This window comes from Ictidomys tridecemlineatus, chromosome 4, assembly GCF_052094955.1.
Source record: "Ictidomys tridecemlineatus isolate mIctTri1 chromosome 4, mIctTri1.hap1, whole genome shotgun sequence".
Classification (NCBI taxonomy): domain Eukaryota; kingdom Metazoa; phylum Chordata; class Mammalia; order Rodentia; family Sciuridae; genus Ictidomys; species Ictidomys tridecemlineatus.
Window position 1 is genome coordinate 152509941 of NC_135480.1, and position 27984 is coordinate 152537924.

Below are 27984 nucleotides of genomic sequence, written 5' to 3' on the forward strand. Positions count from 1 at the left end.
CTTAAAGGAGAGGGAAGTTGAGGAAGAAGATCCAAAGCTTCAAGACACCAATGTGCCCTATGAGTCTGCCAGATTCCTCCAGAAGCGTTCATACTAAGTAAATATTGGTTATCTTCCTTTATCTTCATTTGAGAATGGAGTCATGGTAGTGATAAGATGGATGGTTTGGGCATGGAACTAGGATATGGATATTTAGCATACTACAATTTTTAATTGTTGGTTTGTGTCTATGGCTGTCATCACTTTTAATTTTTGTTACCTCTTGAGGCAAAGAAAAGTATCAGAAATAATAATTCATTTTCTATGGAACTTAACTAAAGAACAATACGGAGGAAATCAGAATGCCTGGCTCTATTCTGGGTGTCCATACAAATATCTGTATGTCTTTGGCTAAAATGTCTCTGAACTTCAGCTTATTTAAAAGTTCTGGAGTTTGATTACATTCTTACTTTAGTGTACATACATTTACTGTAGTACAGCTCATGGTGAATTGTCCCTACTATTCTGTGAGCAATTTGAAGGAAGTCAGGGTGTTTTTCAACTCTAAATCTTCAGGATTTGACACTGGTGAGCACATAGTTAATGCTCTGTCTGTAAATGTTTGTGACTTATGTTGGTTAGCTGAATTCAAAGTCCTTGCAGCAATGACATATTATTAATAATGTCTCTACTATTCTACAACATTAATAATAAAAAATCGTATTAGTGCCTTGGTTGAAGCTGAAAAATAAAAAATTAAAATTTGGAAATAAAAAATAAAGTGCACAGTTTTAAATTGATTCTAGAATCTGAGTACAAACACCTGTTTCATATAAAACTAAAAAGAAAATATAATAATTAAACCTGAGCAAAGTTTCTTCAGTAAGAGTGTAGATACAGATATTTGATATGTAGATGGAGAAAACACTGCAGTACTAAAAGAATGTATTAATTTATAACAATGAGCTCTTTCACCTCAAAATGAAAAGAATCCTATTTTTTAAATACTATTCTAAACAGATGTTAATCAGAGCAGAAGAATATTGGGAATTGCAATTTTCACAGAACTTGTAATTCTATATAAAGTGGGCCTCTTTAATAATCAAACAGGTGCTAATAAGCTTTTTAATGAATTCATCTTCTAGAGTAAGGATGTATAAAGCTCAATTGCTTTATGCACATCACTTTTTTTGTGGCCATTTCAACAAGTGCTTCACAAAGATCAGTTTTGAAAATAACAGATGCAGAAGGAGTGATTCGAAGCAAAGGTATCCTGTGATCCCAGGGGAAAGATTTATGATGGATTTGGAGCACTTATTCCATAACCTCAGCCCTGCAAATCTGACAGTTTAGAGGGTGATGGGAAGAACCCCTCGTTTTCTCTGTAGTGGATGGAGGCAATTATTCTTAGCATGCTAAACCCTTCTTTTGGCTGCTCAGACACTCTGTCTATAAAAGGACTCTAGGAACATACGAACATTTGAAACTTCCATCTGTGAAACACGGCAAAAAATACATATCAGAGGAATGAAAAACTGAAAAACTGGTAATGAAAAGACTTGAAATAAAGATCCTTTTTTTTTCTAAGAAAACTGACTATAAAGTCTAATAATTCTAATTCCCCCAAAAATATTCTTTCAAAATGTCTTTATATGACTGTGGTGAAGGCTGAGCATTGGTGCTAAATCATGACCAGTTGAAAGAATTCTGCCATTTTCTATTATGGAAGAAGGGGAGAAAATAGCATAAAATAAAATTCTTCTTCAGTTTATTAAGAGGTAGATAAAAAAATGCAAAATAAATACTTGAGTCATCTGCTAGCATTTTTTAAAGAAAGTATATGCTAAAATAATTTCTTTTGTAAGAAAAAAACGATGCTGAAAATCTAAGTCTGAAGCAAGATCAATGCTAAATATGAAATGACATCATGCTACCAAAAGTTCCATGCTCCTCTACCCTATATGAAATTTGGTGACAATGTGATAAGACATCTTTGTATAACCATTTACCTAGAGAAGGTAAGCCTTTTCATTCAAAATAGATCTCCAGAGCTAGAAATAATTTATGCTTATATTCTCATTTTATAGATGAGAAATCAGAGACCCAAGACTTTAAACTGTCCAAAGTTGTAGAAGCCAGTAAGGGCTTCAACTGGGCTACACCTGAATCTCAGGGCCCATGAAGAGGTTCCTGAAGAGAAATATTTCCACATCTATGTATGTTCAAACAAAAGATAAGTCACGTGTGCTTCAAATTCTTGTTTACTTAGGTACATGAAAGGAGAAGTTTGAAATCACAACAGAATTCAGAAAATCTAGGCAGTAAACTAAATATATGTAGTATGACTATACTGCTTTGAATTAATACTGATTGCAATAACCTCAAAGTTTTAATAGAATCTTCACACAGTGCTCACTCCCATGCAGGCGACTCCAACTGAGAAAATAAGGTTTCATTTGCTACATTAAAAGAGTGAGGAGAAATAACCACAGGGGAAGTTGCAATAGAGGCTCATGGAATACCTTCAAAGAAGACATCTCACATTTTACTTATTAAATTATAAAATATACACTACAGTCCCGTAAAGGGTCAAAATAAAGATTGTAAAATAACACCCCTAAATATTATGCTACTGAATGTTGAAAATGCAAAAGAGAGATAGGGATAATATTCTTTATGAGGAAAATAAGTCTTGCTCATTAATTGAAATCAATCAGAACAGATATATCACACACACACAAGACTTGAATCGTGTGCCTGTATTGTCAAGGGTGCACATGTTCAGCACTGAAGACTTAATCTACCTTCCACTATCAGAGCAGAAATTTTTAACCTGATACTCTGTTCTACTTTATTCTGTAATAATGATGTCATATATTCACTCCCCCTAGCAGAACTAACTAGTAAAGGTAGCATGAGTTCTTCTTGCCAACACTTCTGTTTGCTACCCAGGTCATTTCTGTGTTCTGTGTTGGAAGGATACATTAATAAAATTAGTACTAAGACTTATGCTACTGGACCATTCTCGAACATTAAAATTCAGAATAGTCACCAGCAAAGAAAACAATGAAATCTGAGCTTTTATATGGAAATATGAGTTGTGAATAACAAGTACAATTTTTTACATATAATGTAAAATATATTTTGACTTATTCCTCAAGTATAAATTAGTGTTTTTGAGAGTATTTCTTTTCCTTCAATTTTATTACAGTTCATTTACCCAGGTTTCTTGATTTATTTTTCAGAGTCAAAAGTATTTAAGTATTGGTAATTATTCAAATACACATTCATCAAGAGAACAAATGTGAAAAGTTGTTTGTGTGTGTGTGTGTGTGTGTGTGAGTGTGTGTGTGTGTGTGTGTGTGTAAAGGATTTTTGCTAAATTAAATATTAAATTGAAATATTTTGTGGAATTGTGCATTTTTATAAGAAAATCATTCTTTAAAAATAATACTCAAAACACTTGGCCATATCTTATAATTGGAAGATTTGAATCTAAGTATTTCCTAGCAGAAGATCTCTTTTGGAAAAGCTGATGACTTCAGGAGAAATATGCAATGGATGAGTCAGAACCCAGCCAATAGTATTAGGGGAAACAGAGGAAATGCATGGCTGCCAAAGTATAAAATATTATTAACTTGATTTGCTAGAACTTAGATGAGAAAAGGAAATCCCTCAAGTTTTTTATGAACAGTTTGCACAGCCATTAAAAAGAGCAATGGCTTGTCCTATAATACCACAAATATATTACCCAAAACTTCTATTCTTTCTCGGAAATCTGTTTATCTTCATTTCATCCTACACCAACAAAGTCCTCACTCACAGAGATCCAAAAGATAACAATAAAACTGCCATGTACTTGTGCCAAGCTTTTAATATTTCCAGGTCATAAAGGGTATCTCAGAAGCAAGGAATGAGACTAAAGTGAAATTCCCTGTTAGGGATCAGTAGACTCAAATAGGACAACATAAAATACCTCATATGTATTCCTATTAACATAATGCAACTCTCCTAATATCCACCCCCTTGGTACTCACTATTGTTCAATATCTTCAGGAAGATGTTACGATATTCTTTAAGCATGACTTAAAACTTAGTTGCCCATACGGTTCTTAATTTGACAACTTTTAAGAAAAGATCAAATAAAATTCAATGTGACTTTCGATGGCTGTGTCAAAAAACTATATATGTCAAAAACACAAATGCATATATCCTCATTCATACCTGAAAATTAGCAATCATATATATTGGGGATGCTGCTTTCAATCCATTATTCATAGAACTATTTTATCTGGTAGAGAGTAGACTTAAATAAATGTGCAAAATATAAATATTTGAAAACTAATTAGCCTAACAAAAATAGACTGACATGAACAAAACAATATTTTGTGCCCATGAAAAATAGAGAACAGGCAAAGGAACTTATTTGACATGGAATCAATATTTATTTGTAGGAATTTATTTGTGAGAACTATGATAAAAGTGTATAAGGTTACTTAACTGTATGCTCAAATTTTCTCAGGAACATTAAATAAACATTGTATAATACTATCTTTCTTCAATCTCAATTATTTGTTACTTTTTCACATTTCCTTATTCTTTTTTTTATTTCTGAACTTGTGAGAGACATCTTCCACCATGTATCTCCCACACATATAAAATCATAAACCTCTTCAGCATTCAACAGAGAACAGAAATGGCACATGGAAAGACATGTTCACATGTCTTGATATGTTTGTGAGCAACTTTTCCAGGTACATATCTGTCTTTGACATCAGTGTTTGAATTGCAGGAGTGGTATTCCAGCTTGGACTAAGTGGAAACAACTATCTTGTTGCATTCTTCAAAACAGAAAGTTTTGTTCACGCCATGACAATTTATATCAGGATAACATACTGATCATAACTTTAATAACTTCTCTTCATATGAGAAGTGGAGAGGAGTGTAGGCTGCAAGTGGTAGATTCACTGGTATCCAGAGCACATGGTACTTGTTTGAGTCTAGCTACAGAGTGCTCAACTCAAGATAGATGAAGTAGGGTTCAAGAACAAACATTGAGGAATAAGCAGGGAAATTTAAAAATTAGTCTAGGGGAGTATTTTTGTTTTGGTGAACACTTGGAGAAAAACTGCTTGGTTTAGGACAGGATGTAAAAAAAAAATCACAAAGGGAATGCCCTGTTTAATTAACCACAAAACTTTCGTTCAATATAGTTATACTGTGCTAGATAAGATGGTAGTAGATTTATCAGAATCACCATTTAAATTGTTTTAATAAAACCATTTACTAATATTATATGTCAAATGGGAGTGGCAAAGACATAATAATAAATCATTTTTCTACTAAAAATTACACATTTCCATGGAGTCCTCAGAGTCTAAGTGAGGATTGTTATTAGCAACTATGTAAGTCCTATGCCACCCTGAAGGGCAACCTACTAGTAGGAACCAATTTTTACTTTATGCCAGGGAAACGTATTTAAATGATAGTAGTCTTCCCAAGTGTGGAATTTTTGCTTTTTGCCAGGGAAATATATTTAAATATTAATAGTCTTTCCAAGAGTGTTGAAGGTTTTTGAACTTCATCCTGAAGGTGAAATCAGGTGAGAGGAGCAAGTAGACACCTGGTGAACAGAAGTTACCATGAGGATGTAACATCTCAAGTCAGACTGAATCCCCAGTGCCGTCTGTGATTCTGGTTTTTAAAAGCTGAATAAACATTATAGAGGGAGCCTTTAATGTCCCATGACTATTTTAGAGGCTATTAATGATTGGCATGAAATAGTTTACGAGACATAATTTGTTGTGCCCCCTTCCTTAGCAATAAATTTAAATCCTTTCAATTCCAGGTAATTGTATACAATTATTTTTGATCTCCAGACCTATGTGTGAAGGAAAGAGGTTATGTTTAACTAATTAGATGTTGTAGAAATGACACTCATTGGGCCTGTTGGTGGCATTTAAATTAGTATAGCTCTTAAAAGGTAAAAAAGAAACAGCATAGGAAGACTTCCACTATAAAAGGCAGAAAGAGCCAAACACACAGGAAGTAGGTGTTGTTTCAGGTCTAAAAAGCACTGTAAGAGTTGACCATAGTTAACTGAGGAATGCATCAAAATAAAAGCACCTAGGACAGCGAACCTTTTTAACTCAGGAAATGATTGTGAGATGGCCTTTACCATGGATTGTTACTTACCGACTTTGAAGATTAAAGAACTAAAAGTATTATAAGAATACTATTCATTTTTCAACTTGAAAGTTGACCTATTTTAATTTTGATATGTGTTCTGTGTTTTTTTCCCCTCAAATTCATTACTTGGCTCACCTATTGAAATTTGCTTTATGTTTAATAGCTGAATGTTATTAATATTATTTTAGTATAAATTTTCCCAAGGCTTTATGAGATGGGGAATACCCTAACTGCTATGCCAAACAAATAAATAGTACCCCGGATTATTTTTGTGAGAGTCAGAAGGGAATTATTTCAAACGCAAACATAAAATTTCTAAAATGTATCTTTGGAAACAAAGCTCTAGACTTCAGGATCACCCACTACTGTAGTAGTGGTTTTCCCAAGACCAGTTGATTATTTGGGGAAGGGCTCTATCCTGTTGTAACAAAACAACCTCTGCTTGTTGTTGCCTTGATTCGGGTATGTAATTCGGAACTCCATGGCATCTGTTATTTCATCAGACTTGGGAGTCTGCATGATTCAGTCTTGCACAATTGTGGTTCTGGCATCTCCAACTGACTACTCCACTGGAATCCCCTCTTATGAGGAAGAGAGCCAACAGAAGTGTGTGGGGGCTTTTTACTGCCTCTACACAGAAATGATACACTTCACTTCCATTTTTTCCAAGGCCAGAAGGAATCCCACGGCCCCACCTAACTCAAGGTGGAAGGAACATAAAATCTCCTGCAGGTTCAACAAAGAAAGGGACTTAGATATCTTGAAAACACACTGATTACCTCTCTCCTAACATCCTTATGATTTCGAATGGCCTGCTATCTCAGCCAGATATATGGCCTTAAGCAAATGCTAATAATTTTATTCAATAGCAAATTTAAAAAAAATAATAAGTAAATAAAAGCAACAAATTGTACAGAGGACATAAAAAGAAGGCCTCTGATGTCAGGGTCATGTCCTGTCACTTTTATCTTACCCAACATCTATCTGAATGTTTTTACAAAATAACTACTTAATAAATTTTGAGAAAATGAACACTGAATCCATGAAAATATGATTCCATCCTTTTGTCTGTAAACACATGATTTATGTTCATACCATGACAATTTACATGAGGAAAACATACTGATAATAACTTTAATCACTGTGTATTACTTTAACATTTTCAAAGTATTTTTATATCTATGTTTAGATACGTGAGATAGGCATACGTAAGTGGTTAATTCCCTCTAATTCATTCACACAATATAGGGGCCTTAGAAAGGCAATAATAACATAAGACCAAACATTTACATATTCATCCATTCATTCATACATACTTTCTTGCAGTGGCATGAATCAGACCCAGGGTCTGTGCATATCAAGTAACACTCTAGCACTGACCAAATCCCAGCATCCAAACATTTGTTTTTTGAGGGGAGAGTACTTAATAGCATCATGAAATTTTGGTATTACTCTATTTTTTCAGCTCCATAGGTGGGAAGTAGCACTTAATTCTTAACAAATGCAATCAATACTAGATGTGAATAATCTGTATAATCTGAAAAAAATTTTGTAACTAATGATAGCCACATGAAAGTAATTTGGAATTTACCCATAATAAAAACTCAGGATGGCAAAATTACATAAAATTTGCATTGAAAAACTGAGACCTCTCCCTCCCTACCCCACCCCTGCTTATATCAGAGAAAACACTGGAATTTGTTTTTTTTGGGATTGGCTAACTTCACTTAGCATAATCTTCTCTAACGCCATCCATTTACCTGCAAATGCCATGATTTTGTTCTTTTTTAGTGCTTAGTAATATTCAATTGCGTATAAATGCCACATTTTTTATCCATTCATAATGCATTCCACTATTGTCATGTATGTAAAAAAAACTGAGAACATGAATGAGAAAATGAAATTTCCATTAATCACCATTTTCAACTATAGAAGGAATACATGGGCTTCTGTATATTTCCCTTCATTTATTATTGATATTAATTTACCTTTATACAAGATATAAATATATATATATACGAATCTTCAAAATTTGAACCCAGGATGTGACAAACGTTTTCTTAGATTGAAAAATAAGCAGACTTGTTCTTCTAATAACTATATAAGAGATTAACGTATCAACAGATCTAAGGACCATAGAAAGGGGTTATTACTCAAACATATGTACAACTGGGTTTTATTAAAAACCTTCTGGAGTAATGGCATCTCAGTATACTCTTTGAATCCAAGGGTTAAATTGAAATCTAAGCATCTTGATTAGTTAACCAAATGATTGCAAATGAATAAATTAACCTCTCTCACCCTTAGATTCCTCTTCTCATAGATGGTAGGAAATGTCCTCTCAAAGTGCCACTGGAAGGCTGACATGAGACTATATGGATAAAGCATCTAGCTTTGCACCTGAGATGCAAGGAATACTTGAAATTTTGAATTCCCTCCAGCTGTACATCACTACACATATGTTATTATTTTGACCTCTTTAAAGGTCCAAACTCCAGGTGCAGAAAATAAAAATTTATGAATTGGAACAAATTGTTGCAATTACACACACAGATACAAACTCAGTGAATCATAAGCATTAAATATGTGACTTTATATAAGTGAAAAAAATGCTGCAATAAGCTTTTCTGTAAATATTTTACCTTCTATGTGGATGATGTTAGTTTTTTTTTCTATTGAAATAAATTTTTATTGCTAGCAGTTAGTTCCAGAGTAAATATTACTTTTTAGCTTGAGAATTATATGATAGATGAATAGAATATATTTTAACATATCTAAGTTGTAATATTAGTTTGCATATTATCTTATTATATTTCCGTATTACTCTGGTTTGAATCTTACATGCATTTTCTTTTGAATTCCACTATGAAACAGCTTTCTGAGACATGTCATAATAATTTAGAATTCAGGATAAGTGGGGCAATACTTCCTTACACCTTACATAGGAGATGGTAGGGAAGTTTATAAGAAACATAGTATAAGTGTTAAGTACTGTCATAGACTCAATTACCTTCCAGTTTTATTAAACATGGATGAGAAATGAAATAAATTGGGAGATGGAAGAAGATCCAGAGGATTTTTATGTTAATCTAAGACTGAAGAGCACCCTGACAATTTAAATAAAGAGGGTGAAATTTAGGAGAAGGATATCTACAGGAGGAAGGCCCAAATCTAACTCAAGCAACTGAGAAAAAGGTTTAGGATAGGAGAAGTACACAGTAACTCTAGACTTTGTAATGATGTCACAGACAAAAACTCCGCTACATGTAAGATACTACTGTCCCAGTAAAGGTTTAAGCAAAACTTCCCATTTGCAGAACATGCTGGTGGATTTTGGAGGCTAACTCAAATTCTTATCTTGAGAGTAAAACTGGAAATCTGATTAGGACTTTTAGAAATTGTTAAAGAAAGTACCATTTCAAGTTTGTTTGGACCCTATTTATGACTAGATGTGGACTATGGAACTCATCATCATTAGTAGATGTTTCTTTGGGGGGATTTTTTTTTCTGTGTAACTCTAACCCAAGGTAATACAAACTGATACTCATTACAAGTAAAAGTCTGCAGAATGAAGGAACAACCTATGCTATACAATGAAGAGAATTTTGTCTCCACTGTGAACTGGGTAAACTTCACAAGGAATATTTTAATATTGACTTAGTCTTCATTTCTTTTGCAGGGCTTAAATGGAAGAGGCAAGGCAGCCAAAAAGCATATTAAAGAGGATCCCCCGAGAAGGATGCAGACCCCAATGATACAGTGGTACATAATGTTAAGAAGAGAGACCAAGTACAATCCCCTATGGGAAAGGCATAGCCCAGTGACTTTTTGGATTAATGAGATCAGATATATAAATTTAAGAATTCCTTTTAGGTGTTGTAATTCTCTCTCTCTCTCTCTCTCTCTCTCTCTCTCTCTCTCTCTCTCTCTCTCTCTCTCTCTCTCTCTCTCTCTTACTAGCAATTGAACCCAAGGGCAATTTACCCTGGCTCATTTACTCATTTTCCACTGAGCTATATCCCCAGTCATTTTAATTTTATATTTTAAAACAGGGTCTTGCTGAGAGTTTCACCAAGTTTCTGGAATTTGTGTTCCTCCTGCCTCAGCCTCCCTCCCAAGTTACTGAGATTACAAGCTTGCACTACCATGCCCCACAGTATAATTTTCTTTATAAACAAAGTTTAAAGTCTTCAATAACATTTGTTAAAAATGGCAGTTTACTATCAAATGTGCTGCTATTTTCAAGAATGGGAAGAGCATGGGAGAGTCATAATAAAATCATTGTAAGATGTTCATGCAGAAACCCTGAGAAGCATTTGGGAGTAGGAGAAAATGAACAATCATGAAGAGATGCCAGTTTCCCACTACTTTCCCTCTAACCTGGCAACATCCAATATTACTGGGGGTAGAGGGGGGAAGACTGTCCTGCAATCTATCAGGTTGAAATTCATAGTATTTCTGGTTCATGTTATAGATGGGGTCACCCCACAGTCAGGAAAGACTAAAAAGGAATCTATACCAGAGTCTTTTTAGTATATTGACTAAGGTAAAGTATAAGGTTCATAATTTGAAGAGGTTCAGAACATAGTAAGATCCTATTCTGTGAATTTCAATGTCAGCAATATTTTAACATTTGGAAGAAAAAAAAGGAGTGGGTAGGGTCCATCATGAATACCACAACACTGTATGGAAACAAATATGAAACAACAAAGAATCCATGTGTCAATACCTATCTTTTTAATCAAACAATGCAACTTTGCCATGCCAAAAATGCAGGTGCCAGGTGAAGGTTATAAGAATTTTACGAAGTTTCTTTTACGAAGTAAAAGAGCCACTTCTAGATTTGTAATATTCAAATTGAAAAACTTTAAAGTTTTGCATTATTATATCTGCCACTTTGTGATTTTATCTTGCTTTTACATTTGATTATTAGAAAACATTTCAAATTGATACTTTCTGCATCATACCCACATAGTTCTCTTTCCTATCTCTTTAAGTAGGGAGTGTTTTTTTTTTTTTTTCTTTAAGAAACAAATGCTACCCTTGTTTAAAGTGTTCTCTTGATCCATGAACTTGAATCTTTAAGAAGATCAGGATTTACTAGATCATCTGACTTGGGTTAAGATGTAATTGGCTTTATGAGATTTAACCTCAGGGGATGAAAATGAGGGAAGAATTAAGAAAAAGGATTTAAGTCTTGAGATAGGAAGAAAAGCTATCCTCCAAGTTTTAGTGGCAAAGGAATAAAAAATATAAAAAGGCTAACAGCACTACAAATACACATACATGCACATTATATAAAATATTTATATAGATAAAAGAAAAAAATAAAAATACTTACCAGATATTTGAAGTCACCAGATGATCCAGGAGTCCAAGCCTGATAAAAAGCATATCAAAGACAAAGAAAACAACATATTTTAGTTGTCCAGGTAAGAAAGCAGACAATATTATATTGCTAATCATTATAAAAGTCACACAGTTGTGAAATAATTTAGGAAATCAGTTTCCTACCTAAATTGTATTTTTCATTTAAAATGTATTTTAATATTTAGGCTCATAGTTTGCCATTATAACAAGGAAAATATAGTCTAGCTCCTGAAAGGATTATTCTGATTATTCAGGTAACCATAAAAAATATTCAGTTAATTCTCTCATTCTCAGAATTAGGGAGCATATTATTAAATGCATTTAAGTTCTCCAATATTTAGTACATAAATTTAATCTTCTTATGAGCTAAGTAGACCAAAGCTTCATTTAAAAAAAAAATAACTTTTCCTATTTTCAGGTCTTTGCTGGCTAGCAGACAGTAATTAGTTGTACTTTGATGCATTTGTGAAAAGTAAATTCATGAAAGATATAATGATAAAAATAAAAGGCTTTTAATTTCCAAATGATATTAAAATGCAGCCTCTATTTTTTAAAGGTGTTTGAAGTTCAAATGAAAGGCAATATCTGAGCAGCTCAAATTCCCAAGAGAAGGCCCAGCTCCTGCCATGGGATGCAAAGGTTTTATAAATGTTGTCCTGTATAAAGGCAATGGCAAACATTGTGAGGCCTTTTGTAAATATGACTTGCCTGCCTCTGTGTTTGAGCAGAAATATTGAACTTCTAACCATTATTATTATAAAACAAAGGAGATTATTTTTTAAACATTTGATGGTAGCCTTTTCCTTTTGCCTTGGGAATCAAGTTTGAAATTACATACTGCATGAGTATTAAAACACATATCATTCTTTGAAACAGAATGAAAAATAAATGTGAGAAGGAGTTAATATTGATTTTATATGTGCATATGAATGTGGGTCTGCATATTATTGTCTGAAAGTTTAAATAAGGTTATTTCTGTCTGGCCAGAATAATCTCCATAATGCTGGACCACTAATTGGTAACAAATTGCCAGGAATGAAGCTATTAAAATTCCTTCTGTAATGCCTAAAATTATTTGAGGGGACAAATGGTTCACTGAGGAAAAGCAAATAATGGAATCTTGTATTTTAAGAGAGCTCTCTGAATTCTCTAGCTTGGCTTCAAAGGTGTAGAGGGGATGATGTGACTCCTTAAGTCTCAGTCTGCTCCTGAAAGCCATAGAAAATCTCTTGGAAAGTTTTCTTTTAATTTTATATTTTAAGCTAGTTATATGTTGTGAGTTAGAAACTGCAAAAGAAACAAAAGGACAAATATGTATAGAGTCCAAGAGATCATCACAAAACTCCTACCAGGTAAAGAACTAGAATATGATTGACACATAGAAGCCTGTGGCTTGCTCTGTCACAGTCTGTAAGACTCAGATGATGGGAAGGGATTTGGAGGAACACTGCACTAATGCCACCTGTTCATCATAATTTCATATGACATACTGAGTATGCATTTCCAGGGAGGCACAACCCTTAGTAATAACACACAATACCACTTGAACATGTTGTTTCTGTAATTTTATTCAATAATTATACATACTTTCCAAAATTTCCAGACTTTTTGTTATAGTTTTATTTTGCCTTACTCTTAAAACTTATATGATTGGAATCATTTGATTTGCATCTCTGTGTGTTTGTGTGTGTGTCTGGTTTCTTTTCCTTAACATCATATTTATAAGATTCATCAGTCTTGTTGCTGGTATATATACTTAGTTTGCATCACTTTGTAGCAATTCATTGGATAAATGCTTAAAAATTTTATATTCTATCCACTATGGTAAATATGTAGATATTTCCATTTTTTTTTTGATCTTTACCCCTTATTTTAATTTATTTATTTATTACAACTTGTTATTCATGGCAGCAGAATGCATTTCAATTCATAGTACACATATAGAGCACAATTTTTCACATCTCTGGTTGTACACAAAGTAGAGTCACACCATTCTTGTCTTCATACGTGTACTTAGTTTTAAATGGTTCAGGAAAAAATACATATGTATGCAAATATGCATATATACACACAAAGAAAAGAATGTAAATGGCACAAAATATAAACAATTTGTACGTCTGATGGATATTGAGAATTCCTTATACTATTCCTGCAACTTTTTTTTTAATTTGTAATTTTATTTATTTATTTTTTTTTTATTGGTTGTTCAAAACATTACAGAGCTCAAGACATATCACCTTTCATACATTTGACTCAATTGGGTTTTGAACTCCCCAAATACATAATACAGACTCACTTCTGTTACATACTCACATTTTTACATAATGGCATATTAGTGACTGTTGTATTCTGCTACCTTTCCTATCATTCTGCTACCTTTCCTATCCATTTTTTTGTTATTATGAACTATTCTACAATGAGTATCCTCATGTGTGTGCACGCACGCACGTGTACATATTTCTTTTGGACATTTCCTATGTGTAAAATTATTAGATCAGAAAATGTACATATGTTCTATATCAGCAAATAATGCAATAATGTATAAGACTTGCCATTGCTGAGTTTCCATTGTTTCAAACTTCACTAGAAATTGTTTTTATTTGGCTTAAATTAAGCTATCAGTTTACCAGGCAGTGGAATATTATTGTATTTGTAATTTACATTTCTTTGATTACTAATGTTTTAGTAGATTTTCATATACTTAATAGTTTATATGTATGCATGATTGTTTATTTTGCAGTTCTGGGGATCAAACTCAGTGCCTCACACATGCTAGTCAAGTGCTATGCCACTGATCACATCTCCAGCCACAGACACACACTACATATTCTAGATGAGAGTTCTTTGTTGGTGACAAGTTTTAAAAATTCATGTCCTAATCATGGTTTACCCTTTTACTCACTTACGGTGCTTAATGTTGAACATTAATTCTTAACTTTAGTGTAATCAAACAATCATCTTGTTCTGTATGTTTATTTTTGTCTCCTATTTATTACATTAATTAATCAAATTCTCTATTATTTCTAAAAGGCTGTTTATATATTATGATTCTTTTGCCTTTTACATATAATCTAATAAGTCTACCTGAAACTGATAATTTTAGAGTTCTAATGTAAAATTTCATTATTTCAGTATTGAATATTTTCAAATTCAAATATTTTCAATATTTCATTATTTAAGACCAATACTACACTTTCCTTACTTCTCTACAATGCTAATTCTGCCTAAACTAAGCTTTAATAGAAGCTTGGTTTTTCTTTTTAGTTCTTGATATATCCCGTTAAACTTTTTGCCATTATCACACTGTCTCATATAATGTAACTTTACAATACCTATCTTCCTACTCAAAGGAGGATTTGAGTATTATTTTCATTTTACTGATATATAAGTTATATAACATAAAATACATTGTTTTAAATTGTGTATTTTGGTGATTGTTGTATGGTTATCTGAGCATCATCATTAATTTCAAAATATCTTCAACACCTCAAAAAGGGAATACACATATTAGCAGTCAATTTTAAATCTCCAACATCTTCTCCATCTTCTCCTGGCAATCCCTCGTCTACGTTCTTTATAGGTTTGCCTATTCTACATATTTAATATAAATGTAATCATGCTATATGTTTCCTTATGTGTCTGGTTTATTTAACATAATATTTTCAGGAGCTATAAGTGTTGTATGAAAAAATATTTAATTCTATTTTGTGGTTAAACACTATTCTGTTGTGTGGATACACTATATTTGTTTATCCATTCATTAGCAAAGGGATTCTTTAGTTGTTTTAGGAATAAAGCTATTATGGACATACCCTTATGAGTTCTTGTGTATACCTATGCTTTTGCTTCTTTTGGATATATTCTCAGAATAATTTCTAGATCATATGGTAATTGAGGGTTTAACTATTTGAAGAAAAATCAAATGTTTTCTACAGTGGTGTTCAGTTTTTACATTTTATGTTTTCCTGAGGAAAAATGAATGTATTTTATGCAATATTAGATATTTGAATACCTCCTTTGAAGAAATAAGTATTTAAATATTTTGTCAATATGTTATTGTTATTTTATTATTATTTTGCAATACTGAGCATGGAACCCAGGGCCTCACTCATGATAGTCTAATAATATATCACCAGGTTCTGCTCCCAACTCCATTGTCAATTTTTAATTGAGTTGATACATATTGCTTAATTTTAAGTGTTCTTTATGTACTCTGAATATTAGTCCCCTATCAGACACATAGCTTGCAAATATTCTCTCTCCTTCTCTGTGTTGTGTTTTCACTCTATTGACTAGTTTATTTATTGCAATACTGCAGAATTTTCTTTGTAGAGATTTCATACTTTTTAGTATACATACTCATTATTTTATGTTACTAGATACAGCATTTTTATTTGGTTTATTACTTGTAGATAGAGATGTAACTGATTTTCTGTTGACTTATGCTGAGATACTTGAATAATATCATATATTAAGATGAATAATTTACCTTTATATTCTCTTCAGTTTACTTTATGAATTATTACTTTATATAGGAAGAATGATAGTTTTTTACATATTCTACTCAAATTCTTGAACTTTAAAACCTATCAGCCTATATATATGTGTATATGCATGCATGTGTGTATATACTCTTGTACATATACATCATGTATTTTGTTATTGCACTAACCAAGATTGTCAGTGTAATATTGAATACAAGTGGTCAATTGCATCATAATTTATCACCACTGTTAGTTTATTCAAAGATTCAATTTTGATTTTGTTCATTCTATTATAGATACATGTACAATATGTTTTCATTATATAAGTTTCAATATTTATCTTATTTTTCTATACTTTGGTTAAATGTGCTTTTTCCCTAATTTCTTGAGGTGGAGGCTTGTATTGATTTTCTGCCTTTTTCTTTACTTATACCCATATTTAACATACAGATTTTACTCTAATATTGGCTTGAACTTAGCATTTTAATTTTACCCATTTATAAATACTTTCAAGTGGTTGTTTTACTCTTTATTCTAAATATGTGTATATTTTTTAAGTGTTCTAATATCTGGAAAAATTTCAGCTGAATTTGCTTACAAAGCACTTACTATAGGTGATGCCAAAGCTCTAAAACATATTGAAATTTGCCTTATGATCAGCATCCAGTAAATTTTTATAAATGATCAATGCATTCTTGAAACAATATAATCTGCACCTGCATGGTGTGTTCTCTGTACATAAATTGTATTGAATATGCTAATCTTGTCCATTAGAGGATATTAGAAGGTGCATTTTATAATGTCTCATCATGATTATGGGTTTGTCTTTTTTCTCTTACCTTTACCTCCATCTTTTATATTTTGTAGGCTATGTTAAAAAATACACACCACTTTGGAATTTTTATAACCTCTTACTCAATAGAAACTATTGTCTTTTAAAGTGGTTACATTTTACCTCTAATAGAACTTTTGTTTCTAAGTTGATTTTGTGTGCAATGAATAGAACTGTACCAGTGTTTCATCGATTTCTCTATAAAAGCAAACAATTTTAGTAGAAAGAAATACATACATGGGCTGTCAGCTCACAAGTAGAAGTTATCAACTTTTACAGAGAAGGTTTTAACTAGGTGAATATATATATCCGAAACATGGAAAATCATGTGTGAAACCACATAGATAGCAATACATTCTTAGAACTGGAATTTGAAGTTTATATTGGAAACTGATGTGTCTAACTACTGATGATAAAGTTGAGAACAAAGTTGAAATCCTTAACAATGGGAAGACTTTGGTAGTTAGAAATTTGAAGATAAATGACAGAGAATATTTTGGACAATTGGGTGATAATGTCCTTGATTAAAATGGAAATATTGTCAGGAGATGGTGGAGTGAGTTTGAGAACAGTGTATCTTCTCTAATTAGCTAGTACTAAGAGCCAAGTAGATACACAGATTCTGAGCTCAATAGAAAGTTACATACTGGAGGTACAGATTTAGGATTTACCATTATTTTAGTGATAGCATATGGGGAAATATCTCAACTATAATGTCTACTGGATAGTTAGGGGATCATCAACATTTCATGACCAGATAGCAAAAATGCAATAACCAAAACTGGCCAAGAAACTTAAGAGATGTGGAAGCCAGAGTCACATTCATACAGACCAACAGCATGTTCTTTAGAGTATGAACACAGGAATATGAAATTCATTATTTCATTTAGAAAGACACAATTAGACAAAATGCTGAAATGTGAAACTTATTGCTTTGATGTTGAGGTCTTCAAAAAGCCCAACCCATGTTGTCAGTGCTGAAAAAAACTGGAAGACTTATAAGAACTTGGTATCTGTCTCTCCATTATATTCTCACAAATACATAACATGGGCTTTCTAATATAGTTGCTTGGGTTTCCACTTGAATTGGGTCTACAAGTATAAACTCTGTTCACTTTGGGCATGTTCAATCTTTGTTCTTCATGACTCATATTTGAAGCAGAAATGTCTACTCATGGACCTGTCAGTCTGGTACTTCAGGTGCCTCATATCCTACAGTTCCAACTGTAACCAAGTACCATGTTCAGGTCCAAACTCTTGAACAAGTAATGGAGACATGTTACTTCTTCAAACAAGGCCCCTAGAGTTAACAACTGTGGAAACCAAATTACTTCATTCGGACCTAAAAGGATTAGTGGAGTAAGTTAGAAATATATCAAGGGAGTTCATTTCCATAACCCTCAGAAAAAGTAAGCTCCCAAGGTTGATAATCCTGCAATAAACAGATTCTTGGTAATTTAAACTCTGCCAGAGATCTAAATCTGAAACATCATTTTTTTAAAAGAATCTAAATCTCTGATTTTGTCATTTTTGCTTATAGTGATCATAATCACCATCTCTTCAGCTTGTTTTCCTAATAAAATAACTCCAGTAATCAGTGCCACTTATTTGCAATATTTGCATATAGTTTTACTTGAGACACCATAATAAATCCCTTGGATACTTAATTCTATGTACAAGTTCCTCTAGGTAATTCATCTGCTAGTTTTCCTTCCTGCTATTTAGCCAGAATACTATTGCATGCCTAGCATTGTACCTTGAGAGCTGTCAAAGCCTCATGTGGATTTCAGGGTATATTTTCACTGGGCTACATCTCCTTATCATCTGCTATGAAACAGTACCTGTGCTGTATGAAAAGTAATATGGAAAAGCCTGTTGGTGTGTTCATTTTTTTACATATTAAGTTGAGATTACATTTTTGGGGGGCTTGCAAGTGTATATATATATTTTTTCCTACTGTATGGGATTAAGTTCTTTAAAACTTTTAAACATTTTTATTTCCATAAAGTATAAATGCAGATATTTGAAAGAACTAGGTACATGGAGAAAAATTACTAAAGTTTTGGTGTTCGGAGTCTTTAGAGAGTTATACAAAGTGATTCATAAACACCAAAGAGATTTTCAATTAGTTGGTGTCCTTGGTGACTCAGATAGCAGGTGATGAAACAGAAATACTTTCAAAGAACATTTTATATTTGCAGCATTAACCTACTATTTTCTTGAGTGATTCCTAGGAAGCTAATTGTTTAGTTCTTGCTTTCAACGACAAGAGGGTAGTATGGTAAACAGACCTTGTTCTATCTCTTGTTTTTCTTTGTACATAGTAGAGTTAAAAATTATATACATACATATGTATAAATTATATATTACATGTACATGTAATATATATTATATATCGTATATATGTGATATATAAATTCAGATTAATCCTGAATCAGGGAAGAAAAATGCATTTTGTTTCCTTACTGTCCTTTCTTTTCCCATGCCTAGGTCTGAGAATTAGGTGGTAGGCTGAAAGGAAGGAAACATAATCCTATTCCTAAGGCTTTGAATGCCTGTTACAAGTTATTTTGTAAATCAAATGAAAAAGTAGCTTGATAAGCTAGAACGTAAGATAATTACATCCAGTCAAAGAATGAGATACATCTTTTTTTATTTGTCATATAAAGTTTGTATGCGCCAGGCCCAACTTATTTTGTACTTAACAACTTTGGAAGTTTCATGTTATAATTACCCTATTTTACGGAAAGGATACTAAATAAAACAGAGTTGTTGACCACTCTGTTCATGGTCACACAGGAAACAAGTAACAGAACCACAATCTAAACCCCACAAATCTGGCTCCAGTGTCTATGCCTTTAGCCATTCCCCACACAGTCTCCCCAGTAGTTTTATAAACAATCACAAAGGAAGCTTTGTACTATATGACAACAAATGAAAATATGTCACAAAGAAAGAAAACTTCAACAACACAATCACAATAAGCTTGCTTAGGCATATTTCTTTATGATCCCTCTTACCAGAGGCCAATATGTTGAACTGGATTGTGCTTTCCACTGGTTACCCAAACAGAACATGGAGCTTCCTTACAAAATATCTGAATCTCTCAACCAGGTGGCAAAAAAGCACATAGTGCTTAAAGGCTTGCATTCAGAAAGTGCACTCTCTGTCATGTATAACAAATTAAAACAAATTAAAAAGCATTTTTTTAAAAGCTTGCATTTGATGTCAGCCAAAGAGGATTTCTAATGCCCTTTCTCTTATTACCTTTGGTGAGTTACTTAATCCTTTCAACAATTAACTTCACAACCTAATAAAGAAGGTACTGTCCTTATCATCATTTACAAATGATAAAATTGAGTCACAAGAATGTTTAGTATCTTGCTCAAGGTCACATGGCATGGTGGTATCACCAGATTTCCTATCCTATTGGTCTGGCTCCAGTACAAAACTCATTGAGTCATCCTGAGGTTTAAAGGAGGGGTACCTTCTTTGGCATCCCTCAGTCAAATAAGTATTTTGTATTTGAAGTTTTTAGCACATCTTCTGTAGAGAACCTGCAATATTTATAATGCTTTATTTGGTTGAGAAGAGATTTAATAAAGCCTGGTGTGATGTTTCGTGCCTGTAATATCAGTGACTCAGGAGATTGAGGTAGCCAAATCACAAGTTTGAGATCAGCCTGGCAACTTCGGAAGACCATCAAAACGAAAAATGAAAAGATCAGGAATGTAACTCAGCCACAAAGTGCCCCCTGGATTCAAATTTTAGTACTACAAAGAAAAAAGAAGAAATTTGGTGAAATATTTGCCCTTCAACTATAATTGAAGGTTTAGAAAAGAGTGCCATTGTTATTCTGACTCCTATAAGAACAACTAAAGATAATGCCTAATAGGCAGGTCATTTAGCACACGTGTGCTAAATATAGAGAGTAAATGAATTGAGGTGGAGGTAGGGCAAAAATATAAAGCTTCCAGTCTGGTGTTATGGTTTCAAAGTGGTTTGATCTCCATAGATTCATGTGTTGAAGGCTTGGTCTTCAGTGTGGTGGTGGGAAGCCAGGTCATTGAAGGTTGTGGGAAGCCACTCGTGAATTACTTGAGGGTCTTCTCTCTGTATGGCAGTCAGGGAGATTTTAGGTTTAACCTTGGGAACTGTCCCCATGCTGTCTCAACCAATAGATTGCCCAAGGCACAGTATATTTATCTCTGTGCTGTGCTACTAGGAAGATCCCTCACAGTAGCTCCAGAGATGGGTGTAACCTGTTAGGGACTGGACAAACCACCTTTAACACTTTTTGGTGAAGAACATTCTATGGAAGGCCTTAGATGCTCCCCGAAATAAATAAAGCAAGTGGGCTCCATTTTCCTCTTTAGTATAGAAGCTTGATCCCTATGATAGACTAGCCTGTCCCACCTCTGCTTTCTGAAAATATTTTCTGTGTCCTGTAGTTTGCTCATCATTCTATTTTGCTTAGCTTTTATTTCTCAGCCAGCCCATTCAACTATGGGGGACCTCCATTCCCAAAGACTTCATGGAATGCAGAGGAGAGAGTGTACTGCACCAGGAAGGGATTAGGACAGTTTTTGGGGGACCCTTGGTCAGTTCTCTCAAGAATGTGCTCTTAAAAGCAGAAATTCCACCACTGAGTCATATGCTGGCTTCCTGTCTGATGATCTAATCTCTCACTCTTGCATGCATTCCTACTATGGGGTCATGAGTTCCTCACCAGAGTTGAACTAATGCTAGCACCATGCCCTGGAACCTCTATAACTGTAAGCTAAATAAACTTCTTTTCTTTATAAGCAGACTCCCTCCCTCAGGTGTTTCATTATAGCAATGAAAAACGGACCAACATATCTGGTGTACTTTATAGTTACTAAATGCTCAATAAATACTTTTTGCAATATTATAAACTACATCATCAATAGTTTTTGTGTGAGTATTCCAGCAACTTAAATATCAACAATTTTACAACTTTAAACATGCTCTTGAAAATCATTTGATGCAGTCATAAAGCAGCACTGCAACTTCAAAGATTTACAGAAAATATTTTCTTGCAGCTTATTTCCATAATCAGTAAGCCAAATAAAAGACCTGAAAGTAATTGATTTTGATTGAATGTATTTTTTCTCTTTTCATCTATATTGATGTATAATTGACAAATAAAGAGGTGTATATATTCAAGATATACAATAAAATGCTATAATATACAGTGTGAAATTATTACAATAAGATTAATCAACATACATCACTTCATGTAGTTAAAATTGTGTGTATGGTAAGGATATAAGACCAACTGTCTCAGTAAATTTCAAGCATACAAACAGTACTATTAAATATGGTAACCATGTTGTACATTTAATCCACAGAATTTTTCCACCTCACAGCTGAAGGATTGTACCCTTTCAAGAATATCTCCACTTTCCCCGCTAACAACCAGTTTTTGGAAAAGGTTAACTTATCATCTGCTTATGTAAATTAAAGTTCTGTAGGTTCCACAGGTAAATGAGATCATACAATATTTTTTGTCTTTTTGAGCATTGTCTATTTTACATAGAATAATATCTTCCAGTTTTATCATTTTGCAGACGGTAGATTCTTTTAATGGTTAAATAATACACAAGCACGTGTGTGCACACACACACAATTTCTTATTCATTCATTTGTAGATATATACTTTGTTGCCATATCATGTATTTTTGCAATAGTGACACAAAAATATGGCAGTAAAGATATCTTTTGAGATACTGATTCTACCTCCACAGGACATATGTCAAGAAGTGGGCTTGGTGGTTCATATAATTCTACCTTTAATTTTCCACTGCACCAATTTATGTTCCCACCAATAGCATGTAATGCTTTACACCCCACAAAAGTTTACTGCCTTTTTGATAATAGTCTTCCTATCATGTGTGTGGTAATGACTAATTGTGGTTCTATTTTGAATTTTCCTGAAGATTGGTGATGTTGAGTACCTTTCATATACCATTTGACCATGTGCATGTTTTTAAAACAATCTCTGGTCAGTTCCTTTGCCATTTTTTTTAATCAGGGTAATTAGGTTTTGCTACTGAGTTTTATGAGTTTCCTATATATTTTGGGTATTAATGCCTTACTAAATATGCAATTTGAAAATATTGTCTCCCATTCCATAGACTGCCTATTTACTTTGTTGCTTGTTTCCTTTGATGTGAAGAAGTTTCAGTGTAAATTTCTTTTACTTGCTTATTATTGCTTTGGTTTTCTGTAACTTGGGGTCATATAAAAAAAATATTGCCAAAACCAAAAAACCAAAAACAAGGAGTTTTCCCCCTATGTTTTCTTCTAGAAATCTTAAGAGTTTCAGGCCTAAGAGTTTAAGTCTTGAATTCATTTTGATCTGTTTCTTATTTATGATTCAAGATAAGGTCCACTTTCATCCCTTTTCATGTTAACATCAGTTTTCCCATCATCATTTGTTGAGGAGACTTCCTCATTGTATATTCTTGGTTACCTTGTATAAAGTACCTGAGCATGTATATGTTGATTCATTTCTGGGTTCTTTATTATATTCCATTGGTTTATGTGCTTTTTAAAAAAATGCTAATACCAATTTTTCATTACCATCATTTCATATATTTTGAAATCAGGAATTGTGATGCCCATAGCTTTGTTCTTTTTGCTTAATATTACTTTGGCTATTCAGGATCTTTTGTGACTTTATACAGATTTTAGGATTACTTTTCCTATTTTTGTGAAATAATAAAACTTTTGATGGCAATTGCATTGAATCTATACATTTCATAAAAACAATATTTTAAAGTAGTTAAAAAATATTTAGTATGAAGATTTCAACAATATTGATTCTTCTAATTCATGAACGCAGGATATCTTTCCATTATCTGTATTTTCTTGCTTTCTTTTATCAGTGTCATATTTCTCAGTGTATAGACACAAGAAATATAGTTTCTCATGAGGTAATATTAATTGTAGAAATTAGTAATTTTTTTCTACCAACAGGTGATGCTCAAGATAAATTGGCAACCTGTGATTAGTGATAGTCGCACTGAATATCAGCAGGTAAGCCAGAAAAGTGTCACATATGAAATTACCAGTCTGACGCAGACCAAGAATAAGGTTGATCTGAAATATGTTACATCAGAGAAGATTCAAGGCTGAAGAAACTCATGTGTCAACAAGTCAGCTCATTTGCCCAGTAAGACCAGGAAAGATGGAGTTATATCTTTTGTGGATCTTTGTGTTTACATGGTCACCAGAAATGATCTTAAATTCACTAGGTGGCCCGGGATCTGTATTTAGGTGAATAACAGTAGAAAGAGAGGCAAAGTGTTTTGAGAGAAGTCCTCAACACAAATACAAGGAGAGTAAAGCACCTCCATAATGTGTTCAGTATGCAAGTGTTCATTAGTCCAAACAGAACTGCACATGACATAGTGAATACAAAGTTCACAAAAATGGCTGATTGAATTTTTTTTTTAATTTCCACAGAAAAGTAAATTGGAAAAGAGCTTTTAATGTGGGAAAAACTAAATTCCTAAAAATTATAATTATAAAAATAATTAAGAAAGGAAACTAACACTAACGTTCACTCTGCTAGATATGAGCTTGTTTTCAAGAAAGAGTTCAGTAATTCTGAAGACTTTTATTCATAAGCTGATTTCTTCTAAGAAGTAAAAGGAGGACTTTAGTCCCATATGGAGAAGTCAATAGAGCAGAAAAGATTTCCTTTCTCTTTCTTCCATTGAAATGACTCAGAAGATAAAATAGGAATTTGGAGAGCATCACCCTATTCAATTTTCCTGTCCTTAATCACTATCTCTATGCAGATCATATTGGCTGGATCTGCCTTCCCGAACAATCTCTGGATTGATTGCTCAGAGAAACTCCACAATGCTTTTCACACTGGCCATCAAAATGCAAGGATGAAAGAAAAAGTAAAAGGAAGACTACTTAATCTAGAAGAAGAGACTGTCCTTAAGAGAGATTTTGGTTCCACAGGATTATCTAAACATACGAAATAGAAGACATACAAAGAATAAAAGGAGTTTTAAATTAGTGCTAGATCAGAAAGTTACTTGTGCCCATCTGCCGCCCTCTCCCTTCAAAAAAAGCAAAAGGAAAAAGGCAAAGCCAGAGAGCCTGGACTGTTCTGGAGAAAACACATACATTGGCAGACATATCTGCAGATAGAATAATTAGCACAAGTGGGGAAATACCTCTGCAAGACTTAGATCATCAGACCACATCACATTTCAAAATCCATATAGATTGAGATGAAATTAGTAGAAAGACCAATGTGGAATTCTTAAAATTGTACCAAGCTTTGTAAATTGGTATAATTTACAATATATTGAGGAATGAGTATTACTAAGCCAGTAGGGAATCTGTTTGAGAACTTGGCTAAGGAGTAGAATAAGACATAAAAAAATATTAAATCTTGTAAACAAGAGTACAACAGGCAATGATACGCTGAATCCAGGCCTGAGTTACAGGCTCTGCAGGATAGGAATATTCAACTTCAGTACATGAAGCTAGATATCTTTGAAAAGTCCTTTCTTTTCTTTCTCTCTTTCTTTTTTTTTTGAAACAGATGCAGAACTCATTTATTTGTTTATTTTTGTTTTAGCTGTGATAAGACAACAACTAGAGAAGTATTGCCTGGACCACAAAGCCAAGTGGGTAAAAAGGAAACAGCAGTCTCATCCTGCAAACTGTACTAGTCCTGAATGTTTGAAATGTTTGCAGGTTATTTATTTATCTGGGCCTACAACAAACTGTTGTAGGGACAAACAAGGCAAGGCACTGAAGATAGCAGAAAAGTTTTATTTGGCTGCAGCCAGGTTCAGAGGGCACAACTTTTGCTGTAATCTATTAACCCCCTAAACCCCAAGTTCAGGTAGTTTCAGAGTTTTAAATACAACAGGTAAGGGGAGGGGCTTAGAAGTTCACAGTCTGCAGAGGTTCACATAAAAGCAACTTTGTCTTTCACTGTTCTGGGCAAGTTAACCTTTCAAGGACAACACCTGAGAAGGGGAGAGCTTCTTCTCCTCTCTCTTTCCTTCCCCTGCCAGCCGTTACTATGGAGCCCAATCAGTAACTTATCTTAAAAATGTAGACATCTGGCTCAGGGCCAGAGGCCTTGTTTGCATATTTCTACAAACTAGTATACTGGATATGCTTGTGAAAAACTAGTAAGGTGGTGTCTAGCACCTGGAGTGCTTGTATCTTCTCTGACAGTGGCCAAGTAAAACAGGGTGACATGAAAATAGGAAGTTTATCTACATTGAACTCTTTTGCTGAGAGTCCTAAAATCAGCCATGGTAAAAATTTCTGGAGAAGCCCAGTTAAGACTTTTCTGTGGAGAAATGGGGTGCCACTTCAAAACCTGTAAAAGTACAACAGCAGGAAAGACAATAGGAGTGTTATATCCATTGCCACAAAAAAAGATTTCAGAGAAATAACTGAGTTTCTGAAGGAAACTTAAGAAACACTGGTTTTCATTCTACCAGGAAAAGAGGTGGGCAGCCTTCTGTGTACTCACACCTGACATATATGGGGCTTTACCACATCATCTGAGGATGTGTGCTCAGGATGATCAACAACTTCTATCCAGGCTCATGAAGTTTCAGATGAAACAAATGTGGAGTCAACAAGGAATCATCCCAGGGGAATGTCTCATAGGCTTAAGCATTTCCCCATCTAGGGTTAGTAGCTGCCATTAGCATAACCAGGACACTAACCTGCTTGCTCATAAGCAAACATGTAAACCACATTGAAGACTGAATCCACATTCGCTGTAGCACAGAGGCAAGAAATTAGAAAGTTTTGAATATGCTGTTTTAGAAAAGAAAGCACCTGGTGACCATCTGCCAGTTTTCAAGTGTCTAAATTTAGCAACTGTGCTACAAAGTGTCAAAGACATTTTTGATAAAGGAGCATATGTGCAGGTGGATTTCCTCTGAGACATCCTCCATGAAATGTCATGATGAAGTTCATGATACAAGAGATCCTGCAGGAGTTCACAGCTCTTGGGACTCCAGCAAACTAGCATAGACTGAGTGGCATCTTAGGCTGATCCAAACAAGATTTTCCTGAATGCCTTATTTTACGAGTTCACCACTGCAGGATTGGGGTTGTTGTATTTTCTAAACTTGGTGCATATAAGGCAGGTGCTCTAATAACCATGGAACTCTCTGTAATCCTAAAAAAATGGGAACCCCTCACTAAATGTATATTTGCATGAATGCTCACATCCCCAGTTCTTAACAAGAATGATTTTCAAAGGACAATGATCCATAGAAATGTTAAATAGTGCCATATTCTATCAGTGAACTATAGCTACAGATATGAATATAGATACTTTAGAACCAAGAATATAAGAAATAAGACAAGGAAGAGAAGTAGAACATAAGATCATTTATATACAGCCAGACACAGTGGCACATGCCTATAAACCTAGCCGTTCATGAGGATGAGGCAGGAGAATCCCAAATTCAAAACCAGGCTCAGCAAATTAGCAAGTCACATTCTCAAAATTAAAAAGAGAAAGAGAGAAAATTGGGGCTGGGCATGTAATTCAATGGTAAAGTACCCCTGGATTCAATTCTTCAGTACTGGGAAGAAATGATGATCATGTGCAACATAATTTATTTCATAAAGTAACAGAGCTGAATTGAACAGAAACTTCACAGAAGAAATATGAACAGTTAATAGATATATGAAAAATGTTGAACATCTCTAGCAATTAGAGAAATGCAAATTAAAACTATACTGAGATTCCATTTCACTCTAGTCAGAATGGCAATTATCAAGAATATAAGTAACAATAAGTGTTGGTAAGGGTGTGGGGAAAAAGGTACACTCATACATTGCTGATAGGATTGCAAATTGGTGCAAACACTCTGGAAAGCAGGATAGAAATTCCTTAGAAAACTTGGAATGAAACTACTATTTGATCTAGCTATCCCTGTCCTTGGTATTTACCCAAAGGACTGAAAATCAGCATACTACAGTGACATAGTCACATCAGTGTTTATAGCAGCTCAATTCACAATAGATAAGCTGTGGAACCAACCTAGGTGCCCTTCAGAAAATGAATGGATACAGAAAATGTGGTATGTTTGCACA

General features: G+C 33.7%; 1 protein-coding gene across 49 annotated transcripts in view; it reads right to left on the minus strand.

Annotated features, from left to right (window-relative positions):
* The window catches only part of Ptprd (protein tyrosine phosphatase receptor type D), a 2128582-nt gene that overhangs the window by 1316830 nt on the left and 783768 nt on the right, over positions 1-27984 (minus strand). For all 49 annotated transcript variants that reach the window (XM_040285790.2, XM_040285762.2, XM_040285761.2 and 46 more), the window contains one exon: positions 11510-11548. The gene's annotated coding sequence lies outside the window, so the exon portion shown is untranslated. The remainder of the gene's footprint in view (positions 1-11509; positions 11549-27984) is intronic.